At 38.4% G+C, this 6,620-nt stretch overlaps 1 pseudogene; it reads left to right on the top strand.

The window, feature by feature from the left end:
* The first annotated feature begins 487 nt into the window (after positions 1-487).
* Positions 488-4,152, top strand: LOC125832875 (uncharacterized; annotated as a pseudogene).
* The last annotated feature ends 2,468 nt before the right edge of the window (positions 4,153-6,620 follow it).

Below are 6,620 nucleotides of genomic sequence, written 5' to 3'. Positions count from 1 at the left end.
CAATCCCAAGGTGACCAAGAGAGCTCCCTGGATGTTGTGAATGGTATGTTACAAGTCTTTTCCATTGATGTATATGCATTGTTAGACCCCGGTGCCACTTTGTCATTTGTAACATCTTTTGTGGCTATGAAGTTTGAAATACTCCCTAATGTGTTGAAAGAACCTTTTTCAGTGTCTACCCCGATTCGTCACTCGGTAGTGGCCAACAGAGTCTATAGTAGTTGTCCTATTTCTGTCTCATAGAGTTACCTTGGTGGATTTAGTGGAGTTAGACATGTTAGATTTTGATGTGATTTTGGGTATGGATTGGTTGCATGCATGTTATGCCTCTATTGATTGTAGGACTCGGGTAGTAAAATTTCAATTTCCAAATGAGTACATTTTAGAGTGGAAGGGGGGAAATTCTATCCCTAGAGGTCAATTTGTTTCTTGTCTACAAGCTAGGAAAACGATCTCCAAGGGGTGTATTTACCATATTGTTAGGGTTATGGATGTCGAGTCTGAAACCCCTTCCTTAGAGTTGGTCCCCGTGGTGAGTGAGTTTTCGGAAGTCTTTCCCGATTACTTGCTCGGCATTCCTCCCAAATGGGAAATAGATTTTGGCATTGATATCTTGTTGGATACGCAACCTATCTCCATTCCTCTTTATAGAATGGCTCCGGCTGAGTTGAAGGAATTGAAGGAGCAACTTAAGGATTTGCTAGACAAGGGTTTTATTCAACCAAGTATCTCTCCTTGGGGTGCTCCGATATTGTTTGTTAGAAATAAGGATGTGTCTCTTAGAATGTGCATTGATTATCGCCAATTGAAAAAGGTGACCATAAAGAATAAGTATCCCCTTCCTAGGATTGACGATTTGTTTGATCAACTTCAAGGGGCTAACTATTTCTCCAAAATAGATTTTCGTTTGAGTTACCATCAATTAAGGGTGAGAGGGGTTGACATTCCCAAAACAGCCTTTCGAACAAGATATGGTCACCATGAGTTCCTAGTAATGTCTTTCGAAATAACAAATGTCCCAGCGGCGTTCATGGATCTAATGAATAGGGTGTTTAGACACTTCCTTAACATGTTTGTAATCGTATTCATCAATGATATTTTTATCTATTCGAGGAGTGAAAATGAACATATGAACCATTTGAGGATTGTATTGCAAATCCTTAAAGACCACTAATTATATGTGAAGTTTAGTAAGTGTGAGTTTTGGATAAGGTCGATAGCCTTCCTTGGTCATATTGTCTCGAGTAAGGGTATTGAGGTAGATTCTAAGAAGACGGATGCGGTCAAGGGCTGGCCTAGACCTCTAACTCCTACCGACATTAGAAGCTTTTTGGGTTTGGCCAGTTACTATAGGAGGTTTGTTGAGGGTTTTCCTCCATTGCTTCTCCATTGATGGCTTTGACTCAAAATTAAAGAAAGCTAAGTTTGTGTGATCAGAGGCTTGTGAGAAAAGCTTTCAAGAGTTGAAAGATAGACTTGCTTCCGCTTCGGTGTTGACCTTACCGGAGGGTACCGATGGTTTTCTTGTTTATTGTGATGCCTCTGGAGTGGGTTTGGGATGTGTACTCATGCAACATGGTAAAGTGATTGCCAATGCTTCAAGGCAACTCAAGCTCTATGAAAAGAATTATCCAACCCATGATATGGAATTAGCAGCGGTGGTGTTTGCCTTGAAAATATGGAGGCACTATCTATATGGGGTGCATGTTGATGTGTTCACCAATCACAAAAGTCTTTAATATGTGTTTACTCAAAAATACTTGAATTTCCACCAAATAAGGTGGTTAGAACATTTCAAGGATTATGACATGAGTGTCCTTTACCACTCCGGCAAGGCTAATGTAGTTGTGGATGCCCTAAGTCGATTGTCCATGGGTAGTGTGGCCCATGTAGAGGATGAGAAGAAGGAGTTAGTTCGTGATGTACATAGGTTGGCCCGGTTAGGTGTCCAACTAGTGGATTCCATTAAGGGTGGTGTCATGGTCCACAATGGTTCCGAATCATCCTTTGTGTTGGATGTTAAGTCCAAGCAAGACCTTGATCCAGTATTAATGGAGTTGAAAGAATCGGTACTCAACAAGTTCGTTGAGGCTTTCTCCTAAGGAGGAGATAGGGTGATTAGGTACCAAGGTCGGTTATGTGTTCCGGATGTTGATGGCTTGAGAGAGAAAATTCTAGAAGAAGCTCATGGTTTGCAGTATTCTATTCATCCGAGAGCCACCAAGATGTACCGTGATCTACGAGAAGTCTATTGGTGGAATGGTATGAAGAAGGATATAGCGGGTTTTGTAGCAAAGTGTCTGAATTGTCAACAAGTTAAGGCCGAGCATCAAAGGCCAGGAGGCTTGTCCCAAAACATAGATATTCCCACTTGGAAGTGGGAGGATGCTAACATGGACTTTATTGTGCGTTTGCCTCGTACTCGAAGGCAATGTGATTCTATTTGGGTCATTGTGGATAGAATGACAAAGTAAGTCCACTTTATTCCCGTAAAGGTTTCCTTTTCAGCGGAAGACTATGCCAAATTGTATATAAATGAGATAGTGAAGTTCCATGGGGTTCCCTTATCCATTATTTTGGATCAGGGTACTCAATTTACTTCACATTTTTGGAAGGCATTCCAAAAAAGGCTTGGTACTAAGGTCAAGCTTAGTACGGCCTTTCACCCTCAAACGGATGGTCAAGCGGAGCGCACCATCCAAACTGTACAAGATATGTTGAGGGTGTGTGTCATAGATTTTAAAGGTAACTGGTATGACCATCTACCGTTGATAGAGTTTGCCTACAACAATAGTTACCACTCAAGTATTGACATGGCTCCCTTCGAAGCATTGTATAGTAGGAGGTGTAGATCTTCGATTGGGTGGCTTGAAATGGGTGAAATTGCTCTAATCGGTCTCAAACTAGTTTATGAGTCCATTAAGAAGGTTCGACTCATTAGATAGAGGTTGAGGATGGCCCAAAGTCGGCAAAAGTCTTACACCGATGTTAGAATGAGGGATCTAGAGTTTGAAGTTAATGATTGGATCTATTTAAAAATATCACCTATGAAGGGTGTGATAAGGTTTGGCAAGAAAGGGAAACTTAGTCCCCAGTATGTAGGCCCATATCAAATCTTGAAACATGTTGGGAAAGTTGCCTATGAGTTAGACTTGCCAATGAGTTGGCTCTAGTTCACCCGGTATTTCATGTTTCTATGTTCAAGAAGTGTATTGGTGATCCAGTAACTATCATACCTTTAGAGGGTTTGGGAGTTGATGAGACTCTTTCTTATGAAGAGGTTCTGGTAGAGATTTTAGACCGGCAAGTTAAAAGATTGAGAAATAAGGAAGTAGTTTCCATAAAGGTTTTATGAAGGAATCATTTAGTTGAGGGTGCTACATGGGAGGTCGAGGACGATATGAAGTCCCGATATCCTCATATTTTTCCTTCTACTCCTATCCAAGCTTGAGGTAAGTAGTCTCTCTTGAGTTTGGTATTTTGGGAAGTCATGTGCGCTATATGTTTTCTTTATGATTTCCTTAGGATATGCATGTTCTTGTGAGAATTCATATTTTAGTATAAAATGAGTTTTCCTGGATTGTATGTTCTTCATGTTGATTTGCACTTTAGTATGATAATTTCATATTTGACTTCATGAGATGGTTTGATGAACATGCTTAGTTATGTTTTTGATGAAATGGCATATTGGCTCCATAATGTTGTGTTGAGCTTGCTTTGAGTTAGAAAAGGTAGCTCCTCCTATCGTTATGTAAAATAATGAGTTTTGGGCATAATGGTTTGTAGATGTAGCTCCTACTTCCTTGTGATGCATGGTTTATGTCTTGAGATGGAGTTGATGTTTCCTCTTTTGAAATGTGCATTATTTTTTTTATGTGCATACATGATGGGCTGCTAGTCTTGAGTCTTTATTTCCGTAAGGTGTCTAAATAGTTATTCGAGGACAAATGTTTCCAAGGGGGAGATAATGTAACACTCCGGAAAATAGTAGGTTAAACTAGAGCCTAAACGTAAGGGTAAAAATCATAAAATGACTCCCCGTAGATTAGAAGACCATTTAGAGTTGAAATGAGGGTTATAAGAGTCAAGGCCAAAGGGCAAGTGCCAAGAAAAAAGGGCCAAGCCAAAGCCAAAGGCCAAGGCTGCCCCTAGCTTGGAGCACACTACCCCACCTTCACGAGTGGCACCACGGATCATGGTCCACACCACGGCTTGTGAAGGTGGCTCATGGAATTGCCTTAGCCATGGTAGGGTGCACTACACCATTTTAGGCCTACGGCCAACCCAGTAAAATGTAGCCTAAACTAGCAAAAAGTGTGGCCTTTGATAAAAGGCTACACTTTTGGACTTTAAGCATCGCTTTTTAGAGGGTCGCCTAAAGAAGTGTAACCTTTGACATTAGGCAATACTTTTTAAATGTCGCCATCTTTGGCTACACTTATAAAGCGTAGCCAAAGAGGTATAAGGGCACACTTTGTTGTAATGAATTAGCGACACCTATTTTTTATTATACTACACTTAAAAGCATTGCATTTGCTTTGTTATTGGTCACACATAAAAAGTGATGCCTTTTATATCTCATCAAGAGCAACACTTATAAAGTGTAACTTTATATCTCATCTAGAGCAACACTTATAAAGTGTAACTTTATATCTCATCTAGAGCAACACTTATTAAGTGTAACTTTTCTTATGTACAAGATAACATTGGACGTCCTATAGCAACACTTTTGAAGTTTGGCAATGTTGTGTAGAATTTTGTAGCCACAATTTTTTATTTTTAAGAATAATAATTTTTATTTGCATATATTCAATATATAATCACATAATTAAATATACAAGTGACCTAAAGCACAAAATTAGCTAATAATTAAATCGAAGCTATATATTTCAAATAAACTTCGAGAAACATGTCTTGTACAACCAATACTTAGAAAGTGATTGCTTAAAGATCTCTACTATCAATAAATTCCAAAAAACGAAATGAATTCAAACGTATATGATAATAGTACAAAAATTCTTCATCATTCACTACAATAGACCGAGTTTACTTTTGGCCACATGCAATTCAAATTCAATTACCGGCATTTTCCTGCACATTCAAAATAAAATTATAAGTTAGTGAAATAAATGTGGAAGTGCATAATTGGAGAGTATTCACTGTAAGCCAACCAATCCAAATCAATATATATATATATATATATATATATATATATATATATGTAAATCATATAGAACATTTATCAGCATGTGAATTCTGGATTACTGCGTGTATTGTAAACACAAAGGACACTTGTTACATGTTTGTATTGAGCAGGAACTGGGAGCTGCCCATTTCATTAATCAAGAAAGAGCTCAAGAGACTAGCTCTCACATTCACACTTTGATATTAAGCAAAGAGATGAAGAATTTAAAAAAAGAAAAAAGTTGGAGGCTGATAGGAAGAACAAAAACAAAGGGGAACAAGGCAAACAAGATTCCAGAAACCTGCAAATGCAATACACAAATAGAGAGGATGGAAACACCAGTTCACAATACCAGCAGCACCAAAAAAAAAGGAAATAACAACAAGCCAACTGATGAAGAATGGCAGACTCAGAAGAGGAAAGCTTAGAGGTCAGTTCAACATAGCATGGACAGACCAAAATCTCCTAAGGAAACATTCCAGCAGCAACAAACTCATCACACAAGTATGACTACTAATTCTGCATTCCCTACTTCTAATAATTTCATTGATCTTTCTATGCAGGATCAACCAAACAATCAAGAAGGAGCTGAAAATAAGAATTCAAAGAATAAGGATACAATGGAGACACAAATTAATAATATGTCAACCACTGACAGCATGTTGGGCATGAGAACACTCACATTGACCATAGTCTAGACCATAGAGCCCCTACTACCCCCCCCCCCCGTCAGCATCACATTCAGAATAAACAACAGGTTCCAGACAAGTCTCAGGCTAATACTACAAGTCAGGGTCATAAATCATTTAATCTGAAGTTGTTTTCTGCTTTTGCAAAAAATTCAAGAGAAACCTATATCTTAAAGTTATAATAAGATTCATTTTAAATAAAATCGTAGAGTAAAAATGGTGATTTAGCAGCATGGGAACCTGCAGGAGCCTCTGAGTATTTGGAGGTAACATAATATTCCTATTTCTTTGATTTATTTCGAGGTTGTTAAAAACCTTCAACCATTTTAACTTTCTTGTGCTGTTTTATTCACCGACAGCTGCTCAATCCTACTGAATTTTTCACGGACATTGTCATCGAGCATGAGTAATATCACTACACTTCCTCTCTCTTTCCATTTTCTTATTCGTCTCCATTTTACGGCTTGACACTAATTAAATATCAATCCAACGCAGAAAATTCAAGACAACAATGATAATATTTTAGGGAGGCAAGATCTTATTAGTCTTACCAGTAAAACAAAGAAGAGGATCATCCAGGCCCTACAGGTGATAACAGTCAGCAAAATGGGAAAGATAATGATCAGACTCCTTCCAACAACAAATCAAAAGGTAAACCAAGCAAGGAAAAGAGAGAAATAATTAAAAGAAGACAACAAAAAGAGGCTGAGATACAGCATTTAAAAGTACAGGAAAGACAGATTCCT

The sequence above is a fragment of the Solanum verrucosum genome, unplaced genomic scaffold (genome assembly GCF_900185275.1).
Source record: "Solanum verrucosum unplaced genomic scaffold, falcon-dt-bn FXZP01000174.1, whole genome shotgun sequence".
NCBI lineage: Eukaryota > Viridiplantae > Streptophyta > Magnoliopsida > Solanales > Solanaceae > Solanum > Solanum verrucosum.
Note: the sequence above shows the minus strand (reverse complement) of the source record. Positions and strands in the feature narration are given on the sequence as shown.